This window comes from Rattus norvegicus, chromosome 16 (genome assembly GCF_021556685.1).
Source record: "Rattus norvegicus strain SHRSP/BbbUtx chromosome 16, alternate assembly SHRSP_T2T, whole genome shotgun sequence".
Taxonomy (NCBI): Eukaryota; Metazoa; Chordata; class Mammalia; order Rodentia; family Muridae; genus Rattus; species Rattus norvegicus.
Genome location: NC_141549.1, coordinates 27,561,180 through 27,580,976, shown reverse-complemented (window position 1 = coordinate 27,580,976; position 19,797 = coordinate 27,561,180). Strand labels below are relative to the sequence as shown.

The window sequence follows — 19,797 nt, the reverse complement described above, 5'->3', positions numbered from 1 at the left end:
TCATACTGAGAGATAAAAAGGCTGACACCTGGAGCAAGCCAGAGGGAGGATTTGTCTCCAGGAAAGGGATTTCACAGGATAGCAATGACTTATCAACACTCTGCAGGACACTCTGGGTCCCAGGCAACTGTGGGTCAGTGATGAGCCTCTTAATTATGCATTTCTCTTGTCTTCTATTTCAACTTTGCCCTGGTGTAAGGCTTGAAAGATGGATGGATGGATGGATGATGAGTGGGTGGGTGGATGCACAGATGATGAATGGATGCATGAAGGCATCGATGGATGAACAGGGTGTAAGGTGTGGGGCAGACCTGTACCTGTCTCTGAATCCTTTTGTCTCTTTTCCCAGTTAATGCACCTACACTTCTTTAACCTCCTTTCTCTGTGTTTCACTATTAATTTTGCTCTTTCAATTAGCTTATCAGGAATGTGTGGCCACCCCTGGCTTATTATATCTGCTAAGGACACAGATTCTGACTTTGGTATTACAAACTTGGGGCTGAACACCTTGGAGCTTTGGTGTGTTTCCCTTCCCCTTCTGGTGTGGTGTGGGGTCATCTGGCATACAACTGCAGGTTTTAGTGCATCATTTCAGGGAAATCATGGCAGGAATTCAAGCAGCTAGTTATACCACATTCGTTGTCAAGATCAAAGAGAAAATTTATACATCCTTGATACTCTCCTCTCTTACGGTTTAGGATTCCCCTGCCTAGGGATTAGTGCTGTTCACAATGGGCTGGGTCTTTCTTCTAACATCAATTAACAAGGCAGTTCCCTACAGACATGAATACAAACCAGCCGTTCTAGATAATTCCTCATTAAGACTCTAAGTGATTCTAGAGTGTGTTGAATCGACATTTAAAACTACCACTGCAGCACCCAGTGGGCACCCGGGATCAAGGTAATGGGCCCAGAAATCAGAATATATATTATATATCACATATCATGTCTTATATATACATCATGTACCACAAATCACACATCATGTATCACATATCATATATTATATGTATTGAAAGTTAGAACACATAAGAGATTGATTTTGTATTTCCTAACCATGTCTCTAATTGTTTACCTAGGCTGTTGGATTATCTTTCAGTCACCACAACCATGGCTTGTCCCGCAGAGTGCAGACAGTCTGTGAGCAGAGTCAGTTCAATTCATCCCAAGACCTTCCTGACCACTGTTTCTGGCTTTCTGGGTTTGCTTCTGGAGTCCAGCAACCCTTTAACTTTCATCTCCAGTTATCCATCACATCCATTCACTCTTCTTTCCTATAATGCATTGCACCTAGTCTGATTCTCCACTTTCGTCTTCATTGTGCCACCTCAGAGGGCCCCCAGCAAACATCCATTCTTCTCACAGCCATGGTGCTAGTCACCAAAACCAACCCAATTGCAGTCCTTTTCCCTTTCTCCATCTCCACAGATACCTTCTGTAAAGCACCATGAACATTCAGAGATATGTGGGCATGTGTCTGAAGGAACCCTGGCTTCAAAGGCAACTTTACTGTGAAAGTTTCTCCCTTCCATTTATGCAAGCCCCTTCTCACTGATTTTTTCACTAAATTTTATGGAATCCTCATGTTTTCTTGGGTCTATTCAAGGATGGGCCGTCTAGGATCCAAAAGCCTCCTCACTCCTCTGACTTTCTTAGGATCTCATCCTGAGAATTTCAGTTCCTTCAGGGTCATAAAGGGTGCCCTCACGAAGCCGAGGGGGTTCCTTCCCTTCCCCCATCTCAGGGAAATGAAAACCTCCAAATGGAGAGAGGCAAAAATAATATTCCTTGATTGTGCAAGAACTCTTCTTAAGAAACTTAAACTAACCCAACCACAGAAGTCTACAGCCAGTCCCTAACCCTGCCAGCCTACACGTGCTCTTGGTTCTCTTCTACCCTGTCCTCTCACCCCACTGAGCTTGAGGTAGTAGGCCAGCGTGGTGTCTACATTATACACAGTGCAATTCCCTAGCTTTGCTATTCATTGCATGGATCGTATATTTATTCCCTGTAGGAACAAACATGGCACGATACAGGGTTGCATTATTTCAAGTTATTTTTCCTAATTCTTTATAAACTTACACTATTTTATGTGGTGCCTCATCAGTGACATTTCTTGCTGTCAGCAACTAATCTCCGTGGAGACTGGACAGTTGGTATGTCTAGTTAACAAGTTTCTTTTTGGTTTCTAATAAACTTCAGCAATTTCACTTTTAGATATTTCTCCATTAGCAGACTGAGGGTAAGGGACATACAAAAGCCAACTTAAGTGGGTTTCACTCTAAAACTACAAGGAATTAAGAGTAGGGAAAGAAAATGTTTCTTTGTGAGGTTTTAATGTTTTTTGTTTTGTTTTTGTTTTTGTTTGAAAGTCTGCTTTTGAATTTTATATTCCCAGCTTAATATATATATATATATATATATAAAATATCGTGGTCTAATATTTTTATCACTCATAATTTCCTTTATAATTGACTTATCAACAACTTTAAATTATTTTATCTCTTTAACACTGACACCATTATCAAATAATGCAAACAAGAGAAATTTCTATTCGATCTAATTAGTGTATCTAAATTTCTTGACAAAAAGATAGACAAGATTTCTAATAAAAAAATGATCAAGGCAGAGGAGACATTTCTATCCTTGAAGTGCTTCCTTTAAAGCTTGTAGACCTCAAGAAGACCACCAGCCAACTAACTTGGACCCTTGGGGACTCTCAGAGACTGAGCCACCAACCAAAGAGCAAACCAGGCTGGACGGAGGCCCTGACACATATCCAGCAGATGTGCACCTCAGCCCACATGGGTCCCCCAACCACCGGAGCAGGGGCTGTTTTTAAAGCTGTTGTCTGTCTGTGGAATCTGTTCCCCTAACTGCACTGCCTTGTCTGGCCTCAGTGAGAGACGATGTGCCTAGTCCTGCAGAGACAGGTGTGCCTGAGTTGGGGGGATCTACAGGGGGGTACCCTCCTCTCAGAGGAGAAAGGAGGATGGGGGAGGGGGTACTGAGGGGGTAAAATGCATAAATAAATTAATGGAAAAAAACTTATGGACCTGAGTTTGACCCCAGAACCATAGTCAAAATCCAAGTGTGATGGCATACACTAGTAGTTCTACCCCTAAGGAGGAAGAGGTAGGCAGATCCCTGGGGCTTGATGGCCAAGCTCCTAATCTATTCTTTAAGTTCCTATCTCAAAAATAAGGTGGACAGTTCCTGAGGAATGACACATGAGGTTGTCTTCTCCAGAAGATTGTACATGTACTCCCACACACCCAAACACACGTGTACACACACACACACACACACACACACACACACACACAATGCCTTTCTTCAGCTGAGGTCCATTAAAAAGTCTGAGTACCAAGAGTCAACATCTGAGAATATATTGGAAGAATGGCATGATTTGGAATCATTAACCTTCTAAATCTTGTCATGCCACTGAAAATTTGATTTTTATGGCAGGGTAGAATGAGGTTGGGAAAGTCAAGGATATGTTTCTGATTCTTTGAAGGAAAACATTCTAAAACAGTCTTGTTAATAAAAGTCCCCAAGCTCCTCTCTCACTGTGAGAACTCTTAGCTCTACAAAATCCTGGATATGGAAAGTTTAGAATTTCTCAGGACTCAAACACCCCCTGCCCAAATTACATTCTAGCTCTTGGCTTGCCATGGAGGGAGAGTGCCGCTCTGAAGCAGTGACTTACCAGGCGCAGTCTGCCGGCTCCTTGGAGAAGTTCCTCTCTGGGTTTCAGGTTGTGCCTGGAATTTAAAATGCAAAATGCCTGAATGGCTGTTTATCCCAGCAGACCTCACAACAGAGTGAAACCTCAGTCCCTTCTCTCCTCAAAGATCTTCAGATTATTTTCTTCGTCATCCTCTTCCTCTTCTGCATACCAAGTCATGAATGAGAAACGCACGGTCTTGGCTCAATTGTCAAGCAAATATTGGGAAATATACACGCAATCAAGCAAGGCAGAAATTACCAACTGCAAAAGAACTCAGGACCTCTTTCTTTTTTCAGATAGAGCTGACTCGGTTAGCTGTTTATATAAATTTATGAATAAAGTAAGGTTTTTAAATCCAGAAGTAATAAATGCAGAAAGAGACACCCCTGAAGAGAGAGATAGAGAGATAGAGAAAGAGGAATCCAAGTCTAGCCAGAGGGTAACTGGACCTTTTGGCTCCGGCAGCTTCGACCCAAAGCACACTACAGGAAGTGCACGGGTTAGCTAAAGTTAGACAAACAGTGGCCTCTTATGGAGCTCCCGATGTCACGCTGATTACAGTCGTTCTAGTTAAACTGCACTGCGAGAGAGCTGTAGTAGAAAAACCCTTTTATGTTTATTTCATTTGCACAAATAATATCAAGTGTTCCCCAACCCCCACCCCCACCCTCGTTTCCCCAGACTGGTTTCCCTCCACTTCTTGGACCTTTTGAAGATGCAAACACAGAGTAAGGTTCGTCTATTATTAAAAGTTTGTCATCAGCATATGAGGTTTTGTTTTCCAAATGCTGCTCGCTTCCTGTGTGGAGAGATAAGCAGGCAATCTTACTGTGTTTGCGCTCACAGCCCCCATTGGGGAGAAAAATCTCATAACTGGGGAAATTCCTCCACCTCCACAGAGCGTTTTCGGAACCCGACAGATCCTGCCGGAATTACGGACACTGGCTGGCAAGGTATGTCGACCTTCTTACTCACAGCTATGTTCGTTATTTCATTTCAAAGTGACCAAGGCCCAGGAACCGGGAACAAACAGGCGTGTGAAACCTCGAACAAGCAGACCCAAAAGAAAAGTGAAGGGCCACATCTGGACTCTCTCTAGACTTGGTTATTTTAGTTTCCCTGGAGGTGTGCTACACTGGGAAGGATGAAAACAAAGAAGCATCCAAACAAGGAGCAAGGCTAATGCAAATTATAGGGAGAAGAAAAAAATAAAAGAAGAGAATAATTTGAAGAAATTTTCCTCGATTTTGAGGAGCTTGAAAATAAGTGAAATTAGAGCTGCATCAAGGGGAAGTCTCCACTTGTCCTTGTCCGGCGCTCAGCCGTCAGAGATAGTTACCATGGTTTTCACTTCCAGCTGTACAGTGCAAGGTCATGCGAGGTAGCGCCCTTAACGGAAACCTTGAAGTCCAGTGGTAGTTTTACAGCTCAGGAATCCCTTAGATGAGTGGTTGCTTCATGCTGTTAACGACTCACCGAACAGGAATAAAACAGGGGTTCTTATGAATGAATATCAGTAATCAAAGATATTCATAATTTTGACTTTCAATTATTTTTCCAAAGGCACATGTGTGACCTCATTTCTTAGAAATCTCATGTTTCTGTTAAATAGAAATTGACTACATTAATTCCACGGAGATGTCGTAGTGTCCCTGGATGGATGATTTTGGTTTTATTCAGGAATGCACATTCTTTAGAGTGTGTGCAGCCCTGAAGGCGATGAGAAGAATCCTAGCAGAGTTCTTCCGGAGGTTAGCAGAACCCCCCTAAAGTATTTTGTAAGGTATTGTTTGCATCTGGGACATAACTGTGTTCTTATCTGCTTCCGGAGTGGATTCTCTATTTATCTGAGCTGTAAACAGCTCCCAGAGGTCAGCCTGCCCCTGAAGAGAAGACTGGTCCCTGTCTAGTCAAAGCTACGTCTCTGCTGTGGAGGTCACCTCTCCTTCTCTGCCATTTCTCAGAATCCATCCATTCAACTCTGACTTTTGAAGAGTGGGGAATGAATTTCTGCTCTCCGTTCATTACGTGCTGTTTGTTTTGAAACCTAACAAATCTAAAGACGTTGAATACTGTTCTCTCTAAATATTTTATCATTATAAAAGCTAAATAAAGGCTCATTGTGGAAAGTTTGGAAATTTCCGAATATTATAAAATAATATAAACTAGTCACAGAAGCGCCCAAGTCATCCCTTCTAACCAGCCTTTTGCTTCATTCACATGTTTATTGTGAATATGTATGTTTATTAGTTCTTTAAGGACTTTATACATTGTATTTTGATCTTATTCACACTTTTTGAACCCCTCCCACATAGATTCCACTTCCTGCCCTCCCAACTTCATGTCATTTAAAACAAAACAAAACACGGAGTTCAGTTTGCACTGCCCATATACTCTTGGATGAGCGGCTTACCATTGAACATGGTAGACTTCCCAGAGGCCACAACCTTAAGAGGAACTGGCTTCTCTCCCTTCCTGTAGCTATCAGTTGCTAACAGTGGTGGTGGGAGGGATTTGTGCCCACCATCACCCCTCTTCATGCTGTGTAGATAGTTTTATATCTGTTTTATTCTTGTCACACACCATTATATTATCATTTACACCCCCGAGCCCTTCAAATACAGGCTTAATTTCAGCATAATACTCCTGATTTGTTTAACTCCCCATTGCACAGAATTTAGATATTTCCCAGTTTGAGGGTGAATTGGAAATAATGTTATTAAAAACATCATCTTTAACGCCATTCTAAACTTGCTTTTCTTCATTAGGAGTGAAGGGTTTGTGTAACGGTCCTATGTGTGAACCAGGTTTCTGCATGAAGACGCTCTCACCTCCATTGCTTCTTTCTTCCTGAGAGACGCAGAAAGAGCACACATGACTCGCCTGCTAGTTATAAAAAATGTGAGCTTCTTTCGTTTCTCCACTTCCCTCAGTCCCTGCACTCACACAGTACCCTCCCCTCCTAACTGTTGCTCTGTAAACCCATTTACATCGATTTTCTTCACAATCCAGACTCTTCCTGCTGCCACAGGAAACTCACCCATCTGGCTTGCCGTCCTGTCTTCTCTGCCCGCCATTCTCTGGTCCATCTTTGATTAGTTCACTCTCTGTTTCAAAGCCTTACTGACTTCCCTGTGAAACCTTACATGAAATATTATCTCCTGCTGGTTTTAATTCGCATCTATGATGTCTGTCTGTCCACAATCCCGTCCCCAGATTCCCATCTTCCTCTTATTTCCATCTCATTCCAACGTGATTTTCCTTGCTTCATCTTTTAAGCTTTACTCAATCCTTTCAGGCACAGTGCCGCAGACCACCCAGGGGAGTGTGTCAGCAGAGGGACCAAGGCTTGGATTTCAGGTAGAGAACGGACTCAAGCGGCAGGTCCCCTGTGGTCCAGACACCACCCGGATCTGAAGGGACCTAATCAGGTAGAGAACGGATTTGGCACAATAGACAGACACAAACTTGAGGTGTGTGCTGCTGCAAAAAGTTTTACTTCTTGGCATAGATTTAAGCAGTTAGAACAGGTACATCATAACTGGCAATCATTCAGCTCTTATTCATCACCCCACCGATATTCCTTGCAAAGAGGAGAGCCAAACATACAGTCTAGGAAACAGTTCTCAACTGCAAACAATAGTTTAAAAAACTGCAGTTATACTGCCAGATTTGTGGGCACCAGGTATGCATTCATCATTTATCTTTGTCATAATAAAGTTTAAACTCTATATTTATGGCCCCTCAGAATAGTAAGGAAACTTTTGTAACCATAGTTAACTCTTGATAAGTTTGTTCAACTTGTTGGAACTTGTCTATGATCTTTCTAAAAGAATCATCACTATTTTGTGATCACTATTTTGATAAAAATCATCACTATTTTGCTAAACAAAAACTTATCCAAAAGTGGGGAAAGGCTTTTCTGGAGCAGTCATATTGTTAGTAACTGCAATTAATTTCTCTCCTATTTGCTGGGAACTAATGGGTGCAGCAGTTGAGTTCATCGTAGCCGTTGAGTTTATCAGGATCATGATGGTGTGAGACGTTCCTGAGACATCTAAAGGTACATGACCATCTTCCCATACTGCTATATTCTTAAAATCAGATATTGTTGACAGGCTTAAAGTTGCTAAGATCACCAAGGCTAGAACACAGAAGGCACCTCCACTGCAAGCATAGACCCTAGTCATCATCTTTTTGCAGGGAGACTGCCAGGACCTCCGGGAGGTCAAGCCATTGCAGGCACAGACCTCTGTCCTGGATAGAAATGAAGCACAAGAGCTTCATGTTGCACAGACTCCAATGGAGTGGGTATGGCAGCACAGTTCATGCCTTATCTACTGTGTGAAACAGTGATTTTTCTGTCACATTCAAAATTGTGCAACTTGAGTCCAAATCTCTTGCCATTCTTGCTGGATGATTAGGGGGGGAAAGAAAGACATCCCATCAAGTCTATTTCTGTTTATGCAAATAACGATGCCCTTTGTAACCTAGTAAGAGCCTAGGAAGAACTTAATATGTGTTACAACGTTCTGGCGAGCATGACGATACACAGATGAAAGAAAATATTGTCTACTGCATCTACTGTAACTTTAAGTCATTTCAATATCCAGGTTTATCCCATCTACTATAGCACCTAAGATCATTTCTGTTTTCATGATCTTCAAATTATGAATTAGAATTTTGTCTGTCTCATCATATTTGCTCTTATATTATATAGTATGTGTATTAAGCATTTTTCTTGCTCAGCTTAGCTATGTGTTTCTAAGTGCAGAACAATATTCCTTATAGTATGCCTATAAACCCCAGAGCCCACATTACCCAATGATCACCTGTCTAAGCTAGATAAATCCTAGCTGGCAAGATCTTGACAGGGTCATATTGGGATTTAAATCTAAATAGAAGATCTTGTGAACCTAGCCTTCTGGAAAGTTCTAGGAATAGAAAATGCTTGCACTTTGGGAAGTTTTTTTGAAGTCTAAAATTAAGATTATCTTACACTCTGTGGAAGCTATGAAAACTATATATGAAAGTATATTCTCCATTTAAATCTTGCTTCTTGGGAATATTCCTTAAATTTTTATAGCAATCCCCCCTCTGTTACATCTTCTGAAGTCAGAGGGAAGAATCAAGTGTGTCGCGTAGAAATGAAACTATAACCTTGGCTGTCTCCATCAGAAAAGTCAATGCTATGTTGTTGAAGACTGTATGGTCATAACCTTATTTTAGGTTACTTATTTAATCTATGAGTCAATTTTTAGTTTTATCTACTTATTTGAGACCCAAAGAGCTTTTGCACCTATTAGGTTAATACCTAGAATGTCAGGTGTAGGGTTAAGGTTAGAATTAGCAACAAAGGGGCTAAGGCTAGAGTTAGAGTTTATGCTGGATTTAGGTTAAAAACAAGGGCTATGGTTAGGTTTGTCAGTGTTGGGGGTCAGAGTTTAATTTATGATGAAGCTGAATTTTAATATTAGGTTTAAAGCTACAATAGCAGAGTATGGCTAGATTCAGGTTAAGGCTCAGTTAGGCTATGTCTACTCTCCCTATTGCAAAGGATACTCTCACTAAAAGATATTCTGTAAATTTTCATCTAATAGGGTAAAAGTCATGTCTTATATTTTTTCTTATTTCCTTGGGACTAGTATAAGCATTACCAGAGGAAAGGTTTATTGTATAGCATTTTTCAGACTAGCTGAAATTTTCAGCTTCCATAGATGGCGAGGATATTTTTAAAACTCTCTCATAGTGAAAGACAAGTAATGCGTTCGTGTAGGCATTAACAGTTAAAGGTCAATTGATGGATCATATTCAGTTTGTCCTGCTCTCTCCTCTAACATCTCCAGTATCAAACATAGAAGCTGACACCATTAAAGTGCTGTGATCTGGAGTGTAATAACACTATATAACACTTTCAAAATAAAAAGTGTATATATCTTTGAAGCAATCATTCATGAAGTTCCATGGAGAAAAATGTCCCCAAATTGGTAGATGTCACCCTATTATGTATTTCTAGACCATACGTCTTTCTCAAAGACTGTAAATGACAATGTCCAGTGGCTGTATGAAGTTCCTATATGATCCAGATGGCCCTGAATAATGTACTCACCGTTCAGGTGGCACCAAAAAACCAATAATTCCCAGGATGAGTCTATTGTCTCCACAGCTGTCCCCTAACATGCTTCTGTTCTTCCTTTCTCTTTGAAGACAACACCAAGACTTCTAAGTGAGCACCCTGACTCAGTTTCTCCTTCATATCCTACTACTTCATGTCTTTTAATAAAAATTAGAAATTCCTCAACTCTTCCACCCACCTCTTCTTTTGTGCTTCCAAGTAGGCCTTCAGTGCCTCTTGCTTAAACCATTTGCAGAAATTTCTAGGATAAAGGTCTTGTCCTACCCTCAAGCTCTTCTGTATCTACTCTGTCCTCCCCACTGTCACCAACATGAGATAGTTTTGTTACGATACCCACTAGTTGAAAGTCTTTCTCAATCTTCCTTCTAGATATTTACTCTCCATTTCAGTACAATTTTCCAGTTCTCTTGACCTTAAATGTCAAGATTGTACTTACCACACATTAGGGCCTTCATTTCCCTTGAGTAGATTGCCTACTTTCTTGGAGCTGAGGAAAGTTCATTCATCCATACACCACCACTTCACTGAACGGTGCTTGGCACACAGCGGGTGATCACAAAGCTTTTAGATTTGAGAAAACCTCTTGTGGCACTTTGAAACTCTCAGAGATCCTCTTTGTATACTAGTGTGTCCGGTCCCAAAATAAAACTTGTGCTGTGTAAGGTTTCTTTAAAAAGCACACCCTGCATCTCAGCAGGAAGCTACAGATTAATAAACAGCTGACAGAACAAACTAAATAGCACTCAATGAATCACCCATGTTCCTTTACTTACTGTTCACCAGACAGGGGGAGACAGAGCATGAGTACAGAGTGTTTGTTCCTCGTTGGTAGACTTGCAAAGGATGTACCGAAGCCTGGGGTATCAGGACGTACCGAAGCCTGGGGTATCAGGACACCACTTTCTTCCTACATCATGCTACAATAGAACCACAAGGACCACAATAGAACATCTATAACAAAAGTGAATCTGGGAGGGAGGCTGCATGAATACAGAAATTAAATTGGTACAAAATTAATGGTTATAGAATGTCCACCTCATCTTTGTTGCACGTGATGCAAACTGTGTTTCTAAATAACTCCTGAAAATAAATGATGGCTACATCCACCACATACAGTCTTCTTCTTCTGTTCCTTCCTAACTTCCTTCCCACTTTTTGTCCCTTTCTTCCCTTCCCCTTTCATCTAACAGGATCCCATGAATTGCAGATTATTCTAGAACTCCTAACATAGCAGAAGAATCCCTTGAACTTCTGAACCTTTTGTTTCTACCTCTGAGTGCTGGGATGACAGACAAGCACCATCACATCCAGTTTATGTGGTGTTGAGGATCAAACCTAGGGTTTTGTATTTCTAGACAATGCTCTACTGAGATACCTCCCACCCACCCCCAATATGTAGTTTTCCATAGCTGCTGGCTGTCTGCACTGTGGTAGAACTCAGGCTAAGGAAAAGGGAAGCTTAGAGTGGAGCTCTGGACTCACCATGTGAAAACCAAACTGTTCAGGCCACTTCCAAGAAGTGGGCCCAGGTTGCTTGTAGCAGATTCCAGCTCTTTGAAGTATTTCTCTCAAAAACCACTTCAATCTGTAAGGTTAGAGCCACCATCAGTTTTCTCCTGGAAAGGTCATATAGCATAGGAATGCAGATGGGACGAAGGATTGGGGAGAGATGATATTCGAAGAGATGATGTCTAGTCTACTCATAAAAAATAAAACCATCAATGTGTCCAAATAAAGGGTCAAATTTTGCCCATTTATGATAGGTTTTTCTCATGCTTGTCCTCCCCATACTTCCTATTTGGGATCAAAAATGAGAAAACAAAATGGCCCCTATGGGATTCTGCCTTTTGGCTCTTACCACTCCCCCAACACAAAACTTCCTCATCCTGCCTTCCTGTGCATCTCTGAGGTAAGTGATGGATTCTGACTCTCACTACAGCAAGTCCTGAAGGAATAGCATTTGTTTTCTCTTATATGTGTGATCTTTATGAGTTTAATTCCTGGATGTTTTCAAAGTGTCCCAGATTCTATCTAACTATAATGGAAAAAGACTGAGGTCAGGCATGGTGGAAGAATCTAGGGACCAGACTGGGGACTGTTTTGGGAAAGGACTTTCACGTTCAGTGAGAGAAGTACAAATACAGGCACATAGTCCAGGATGACTCAGTTCAGACACTGGGATACGTGGAGACAAGGGGAAGGAAGCAAGAGGATGTATAATGATAGAGTGGTGTTGCGTATGCAGAACAAGAGAATAAATGCTTCATCCGTTTACTCCTGCTGCTTAGCATTCTCTCCGTCCGGTGGCTCCGCCATGCAGCTACGATGAGAGTACTGGTGACCATGAGAGAAGCTGGTTGCTTGGTATGAGGTTTTCATTTTGGCATTAGCAGGCCTGAAGCACTGCTGGAGACCTACCCAAGCCAGAGCTTCAGCGGGCCCAGCAGGAACCTGAGTACAGGGGCACATGGTAAGTACATGGCAGCCCTCCATGGTCCGTGTGTGCATGCTGAAGAGCTAGCCCTCCTGCCTTTGATACAGCTGCTTCATCTCGCTGGTCCACTAGTTCTTTCTCCCATAAACCTAAGGATAGCTCCTGAGCTTGGTATGCCAGCTGGTAGGAGAGCTGCTGTCCTACTTGGAGATGTCATCCCTGTTAGGACCATGACACATCTGGACTCTGCAGCAAAGATGTGTCCATGGGGAGGAAAGAACAGAGAGTAGCAGGGCTGGAGTTGGGGAACTCTTCAGGCACCTCACAGTGATTGGTGATGTGGCGCAGATCCCTTGGGGTGGAAAAGCTGATAGTCCCAGGACATCATCTGCAAATGGACAGAGCATCGTCTCCTGACAGTAGTGATGCTGTAGGAGTCAGTACCTTGCCATTTGGGTACCACAGGAAGGAAGGCCCTGGGAAATGCTGGTGACTTCCTTTAGCTTTAACTCCTATGCAGTCTCACTGTACTTTTGTTTCTTCCTGGAACAGAGAAAAAAAGAGGATTTAGAAGAAACAGATTTCCAGAGGAAGAACAGGGACAGAACAAACCATGGCGAGTATGTATAATGACTAAAGCTGCCAGTTCAATAGCAGTAACACCAAAGAATTACTTCCACAAGAAAACCTACTGTTCTGTTGTCAGTTGGCAAGTGAAATGGGATTGTAGTAGCCTCGCTTGATTTCTTTAATGACAAACTCTGTAAGAGCTATTTCTATGGAGGCTGTTTACATATTCAGAGGGAATAGGACCATAGATGAGCCATAGAATCTACGTCCCTTTCTTTTTTCATTACAGGACTGGATCTTGGTGTAGCACTGCCAGAAAGCCTCGGGCTTGCAGTTCCTCTTCCTCTGCTGCTTCTGTAAGGAAAATGCTGGAAGAAAATAACCCAACAAACGAGACATTTGGAAGCATGTGAAGCTTTTTCTCAGATAAGAATGTTGGATATTCCTGTAGTCCAGGTTTGTACTAATGAGCTGTCGTAGAACTGTTCCTAGATGTGAGTTTGCTCTCAACTTATTCTAGAATACCTTCCTTACAGGTAGTTTTGACCATCATTCTTATGACTCTGGTGTAACCTCTGAGGATGGTGAAGACACACCACAGCAGACTGACCAGAAAATATCATGTACCTGGTTTACGTAGCATGATCAGCTTCACAGAGCTGCGATTCCTCTAAGAACAAAGTGCCTTTTGAGGAATTATCTAGATCAGACCTGCAAGTAGGCATGATTTTGGGAGAGTTGACTTGATTATTAATTGATGCAGAGGAACCAACAGACTATGGGCAATACCATACCTACACAGGTGCCTGGGATGTGTGGGAGCACTGGGAGTAACCTGGAGAAGAAGCCAGCAAACAGCATTTCGCCATGGTCCCTGCCTCTAGGTTCCTGCCTTGAGTTCCTACCCTGACTTCCCTTAGTAATAGATTGTGTCTTAGTTAAGGTTTTTACTGCTGTGAACAGCACGACCCGGGCAATTCTTATAAAGACAACATGTAATTGGGGCTGGTTTACAGGTTCAGAGGTTCAGTCCAGTAACATCAAGGTGGAAGCAGGGCAGCATCCAGGCAGGCGTGGTGCAGGCAGAGCTCAGAGTTCTTCATCTGAAGGCAACTAGTGGAAGACTCACATCCAGGCAGCTAGGAGTAGGGTATTAAATACACAGTGACAGAACTACAAGGCCAAACCACCTGATAGTTCTACTCCCTCGTCCAAGCATATACAGACCATCACAGGTTGTAATCTGAAGGTGTAAGGAAAATAAATCCTTTCTTCCCCAAGTTGCCTTCGGTCATTGTGTTTTATCTCAGCAACAGAAGAAAACTGAAACAGCACCTCAGTGAAATTTCTTCTGCCATTAAAAATACATTAGCGGAGGATACAGTGATGGCATGCCAGTTAGGAATACTTGCTTGCTCTCATAGAGAACCTAGCTTTGGTTCCTAGACCAAGAGAGTGGCCCACTGGCTGTAATTCAAGTTTCAGAGAATGTAACACCCTTGTCTCCTCAGTTACTGCGTGTGTGTAGTGCTCAAGCAGATGAGAGGCGCACACACATATACATAGACATGCAAAATACTTTTTTGACTGGGCGTAATGTTTTATATCTGTAGTTCTAGCACTTTGGAAGACAGAGGACTGCTACAACTTGAAGCCAGTCTCAGGCTAGACTAATAGAATCAATCTCTCTCTCTCTCTCTCTCTCTCTCTCTCTCTCTCTCTCTCTCTCTCTCTCTCCCTCCCTCCCTCCTTCCCCTCCCCCCTTTCCTTCTCTCACTCCCTGTTGCCTATAGATCCAGATGTAGAGCTCTCAGCTACTTCTCCAGCACTATGTCTGCCTGCATGCTGCTGTGCTTTTCTCCCGGTTAACTGGATAAAGCCCAGGAAACTAATCAAGCCCCACTTAAAGCCTGTCTGTATCAGAACTGCCATTGTCATGGTGTCTCTTCAAAGCAATAGAACATTGACTACAATAAACGCTTTTAAAATTACATAATGTTTTTATTGCTATGATAAAATGCCAAAACTAACTTAGGGGAGGGACGCTTCTATTTCACCTTACAAGTCCATCACTGAGGGAAGTCAGGGCAGGAACTCCAGGTAAGACTCTGTAGTCAGGAGCTAAAGCAGGAACCACAGAGACACAGCTTGAAGATCCAGTCAACACTTTGCTTCCATAGTTCTCTCAGCCTGATTCGGTATATCATCTAGGATGCCCTTCCCTCGGTGGCACCACCCACACTGGGCTGGGCCCTCCCACATCAATCTCTAATCACAGGCTTGCCTGCAGGCCAATGTGAAGGTAGCATTTTTTCAACTGAGGTGCCCTCTTCCCAAATGACTATAGCTTGTGTCAAGTTGACAAAAAACCTTAATCAGCACACAGATTTTATTTTAAACACTCAAAAATTTCCTGGTGTACAAATCCAAAACCTAAAATTGAAAAATATCTTCATCTTACCTTTGTCTCAGTCTTGGATTTTGTTCTTAAAATGAACATATTATTTAGGTTATCTTTATGTCAGTCTTTAAAGGGTATTCTTTACAGAGGCAGAAAGTAGGCAGTTTCGTTTTATATTGAAAGGTACCATGATAAAGGTTCATAACTTGATTATGGATAAGAGAAGCATCATTCTAATAATAGTATTTCCTTTAGTATTTTTAAAGTAGAAGTCTACAAATAAGATTACTAATTTAATGTTACTCTATTAATCCATGCTATTAATAAAAACCAATTATCTATATTACATAAACCAAAGACATGTTTCAAAGACCAAGGGCCTTTCTTTGAAGTTATATCAATCTATTGTTGTAGTCTGTAGCAAACTAATACTTGCCATCATAAAAATGCAAGCACAAGCACAAGGAGTTTGTGCTAAAATGCAGGCAGCCATAGGTCAATGCTATAGCCTTTGAATCGATTTGTTCTTTGAATGTAGTTACTCTTTGTGGTTCTTTTTTTTTTCTTTGTGGTTCTTAAAAGAAAGAGAGGGGAAGCTCAATGCCAATAGCACCATCTCTATCTGATATCTGGCTTATGGTTTGACTACAGCTAGGTCTACACAGTATATCAGAAGAACACTAAATCGTAGGTTCAAAGGAGTTACCAGGAAAATAGAAGGTGAAAATGGGCTTTTGTCTTGTGTGATGAATGTAATTATTGAAATGAGTTCTGCTTCTTACTTCAGGCACCTTTGCCAGCGTTGACCTTAAGACTAAATCAACTTAATTCTGGTTCATCACCAAATCTAGAGAAGCAACAAAATCTCATTTATTTCCTTGTGTGATTTGGTTTTGGAAACAGGGTCCCATGTAGCTCAGGCTAGCCTCAAACACATCATATGGCGTGGCTAACGTTGGTTTTGAATTACTAATTCTCCTGCTGCCCTCTGTTCCTGTTCGTCTTCTTTCTTCTATTTCCAAAGTGCTGGGATTACAGACATGTGCCAGCATTCTGGTCTTCATCTCTTCATTTCTTCATTTCCATTTAGTTGTTCTGCATGCCATATTTGTAATGATATCAAAGGAGAGCAGGCAGTATGTATACAAGGAGCCAAAGGCTTGGACTCAGTAGGACATTTTTCTCTTCATCATTATAATTATTCTGATTAGTTATTCATTTGCTGAAACTTCAGTTTAAACAGGACTGCTCTGGATATCTAGGTATGTTCTCCTTATCCTTGAGGCACTTTCTGAAAAGAAGACTTACAAAGCAAGAAGGTACTTACCCGACAACTCAGTGGACATGTAGAAAATGCTAATTTCTGCTTCTGTGCTTGATGTCATAGGTATCAGAGAACCCTGTGAAAGACTATCTGAGCCATGGGGGAATACAGTTTTATATTTCCATTATTAATTTATTTTATTTTACAAGTTACAGCCAAACTTAGAATTTTATTAGTAGTTATTCTAAAAAGGGGAGAATGCACTCTCATTGCTGTGGTTGTACTTTGCATCTACAGGGCAGCAATGGCAAATAAGCACTTGCGGTGGTTGGCTATTCCTTGGGTAAAGGACTTCAGAGTCAGTGCAGACCACACCCAGAAACCAAATTCTCAGCATAAAGGATACTCATTACCCCCAAGGCACAAGGGGGTAGAGGGTCTGCCTCTGTACTGGGCAAAGACAGCAGCAGGTGTCTCTCCAGGAGTGGGCTTTAAGAATAAAAAGTGATAGGGTGATTTGGGAAGTCCTGGCTAGACAGACTAGACAGTGTAACCAAATAATAAATTTTGATTGGAGGGGCTTGATATTTTGATAGCTGGACATTGGTGTTTTAGTCAGGCTTAAGGAAATAGCCAAATAAGGGACTAGACCTTGGTAGCTAGCTTTAGGAACAGAATTATTGGTTTAGTAAGGGAGATGGGAGGAGAGAAGCCAAGACCTGCCAGTGCCATGTTTGCAATTCTTTGGACTGGTCGAGAGCTGTTCACTTTGTATCTACAGGGCCATGATGGCAAAAACCATGTTAGCAAATTTCATAATTTGACAAGCTAAGCCCATGTATTCTTCAGAAAGGTTCTCCTTTATTTGAGCCTTTGGAAGAATGAAAACACTTTCTTTGGAAATTTGGATGTCTCCAGAAAGAGTAATGGATTAAAATATCATTTTCCATTCTTTATGTTGATTATCTATCTTAGTCAGTAATTTTCAAATATTCAAAGTTGTATTAGAGCCTAAATGTTTTTGGGTTGCTAACACTCAGACACCATGTAATGAGATACATTTTATTCTGTGAAGGTGTTAAATGACTTCTAAGTTTACTAATTTTTCAAAGATAATTTTGATGAAGTAATTCACAGAAAAATTTAGTAAGTTTTAAATAATAGGTCTGCTATTTGGAGGAAGAAAATTGATAGTGCCAATACAATAATAATATATTTTTCCTCCATCTGTCCCTCTAGAACAATGGTTCTCAACCTGCATGTCATAACCTTTTGGTGTCATATATCCGATGTCCTGCATATCAGATATTTACATTGTGATTCATATAGTTATAAAGTAGCAATGAAATATTTTATGGTTGGGGGGGTCACCACAAATGAAGAACCATATTAAAGGGTTGCAGCACTGGGAAATTGAGAACCACTGCTCTAGAGGTGGCTAACAGGATCTCTCAATTTCCTGTTTCACAGATTGTCTCTCTTTCTCTAAAAAGTTGGGGTTCTGAAGTGAGAATTCTATAGAGCTAAGGCATTGGCCTGTTGAGCACATGGCCCTGTAGCACATTGGTCTGTGCCTTTTCCTTACTTTTTAGCAGCAAGTTTCCAGCCCCTAGGCCCCTAGGCAATAACTTACAGTGAAGAGCAGCCCCATGTTGAAGGTGATTCAGGTCCCATCCATGGAACAGAAAACTCTTGGTCACAAGGAGTTAAGGTCTGTCTTCTTCTCCCGAAGGAGGGTTCAGTTCACATCTTCATGACTACAAAAATACTGTCACAAAGAGGCAGGGTCTGTCTTCCTCTCCCCTAACTTCCAGAACTTTCTTATTCCTTCAATATCTCCATAGATGTTACTATAAACCTGACTTATTTTTTACTGATGTCAAACTATCTTGACAACTTCATACACCGGACCCTTGTATAGAGTCTGCCTGTCTTTCATGGTTATGACTCAGCTCTGCCGATCATTTGGGGAAATCCTACTAGTTGTCATTGCCCCAAACTCACCTGTCACTTTAATATGCTGTAGCTGAACTTTTCCAACAAGTTTTGAGTAACAGAAAAGTTAGATCCAGAAACACCAAGGTTGATACTTGTGAAGTCCTTGACAAATCAACTACCGCTAACAGAGTGACTATTCCACTCTGTATAATCAAACATTAGTAAGTTAAACTTCATAAAGTTGCCTTTGAAACCTGTTTTCAAAGGGTATTATTTTATAAAACAGTCAATATACATGTGTTTTTGGCTTTTGAAGCCTTCCAAAATTTAGTCCCCAATGCTTTCTGAATTCTGTCTCAAAGAGCACATAAAGATGATTCTCCTTTTTTGCCAAGTAATTTCCCTACATATTCATCAAATATCTTGATCTCATACAGTGAATGATGTTTTAGAAAGAATGACTGTACCATAAAAACTTTAGGATGTATCATGTGAGTTGAACACAGAAACAATATAAAAATAATAATTGCAGGCTGGAGAGACGGCTCAGTGGTGAAGAGCACTGACTGCTCTTTCAGAACTTCTGAGTTTTAATGCCCAGCAACCACATGGTGGCTCACAACCACCTGTAATGGATCCAATGCCCTCTTTTGCTGTGTCAGCAACAGCATACTCATATACATTAAATAAATAAATTAAAAAAATAATTGCTATATTTACTGAGTACTTAACACAGACTAGACACATTCTAGGCATTTCATGTTATTTCTACCTACCTATAAAACGGTATTACTCTCCTCACTTCTTAGCTGAGGTTAGAGCAGAAGTAGAAACAGAGAAATATATAGACTGGGATCACAGTCTATATATCTGTAGTTGAGTCTAGACAGCCAGGACACAGGGCCTACTTCTTTAATGGCTACACTAAACAGATATGGATGGAGAGCTGAACCAGAGATTGGGCAGACATATGGTCCTTGAGAAGGGAGAGAGGACAGAATGCCAGATGATAAAGAAGAGGTTGACCTTGGGGAGAAGGAAGAACATTTTCCTGGATGAGAAGGAATGTCATTTGACCTAAGCTATTTGCTTTGATGTTAAGAAACTAGATCATTTGCACATACTTTGAATTTAATAAATGTGGAAAAGGCCACAACTGAAGACTGACAAATAGAGAACGTGACAGAGATTTAAGAAAGTGAGGTATCAAAAAATTGAATGTACCGTGGCAAAGGAAGAGAAAGTTCTAGTAAGACTTGATATACTTAAATTTAATCTATCTATCTATTTATTTATTTATACATATATATGTGTCTATATGAGA

At 41.1% G+C, this 19,797-nt stretch overlaps 1 protein-coding gene and 1 long non-coding RNA gene across 16 annotated transcripts in view; one reads left to right on the top strand and one right to left on the bottom strand.

Annotated features, from left to right (window-relative positions):
- The window catches only part of Psd3 (pleckstrin and Sec7 domain containing 3), a 557,293-nt gene extending 546,837 nt beyond the window's left edge, over nucleotides 1-10,456 (bottom strand). For 7 of the 12 annotated variants that reach the window (XR_015639410.1, XM_087588275.1, XM_087588278.1 and 4 more), the window contains exons 1-2: nucleotides 10,303-10,456; nucleotides 3,710-3,764 (exon numbers count right to left, since the gene is read on the bottom strand). The gene's annotated coding sequence lies outside the window, so the exon portion shown is untranslated. The other 5 variants (XM_087588277.1, XM_087588288.1, XM_087588286.1 and 2 more) reach the window with 2 other exon arrangements.
- Nucleotides 3,975-14,859, top strand: LOC102551750 (uncharacterized). 4 transcript variants are annotated; one of them, XR_015640285.1, is made up of 6 exons: nucleotides 3,975-4,683; nucleotides 6,499-6,631; nucleotides 12,155-12,336; nucleotides 12,853-12,920; nucleotides 13,160-13,326; nucleotides 13,407-14,859. It is a non-coding gene; the product is annotated as an uncharacterized LOC102551750 (long non-coding RNA). The 4 variants fall into 4 exon arrangements; XR_015640286.1 differs by lacking the exon at nucleotides 6,499-6,631 and adding an exon at nucleotides 7,725-7,793 and having other exon boundaries at nucleotides 4,433-4,683; XR_015640284.1 differs by lacking the exon at nucleotides 6,499-6,631 and having other exon boundaries at nucleotides 4,430-4,683.
- The last annotated feature ends 4,938 nt before the right edge of the window (nucleotides 14,860-19,797 follow it).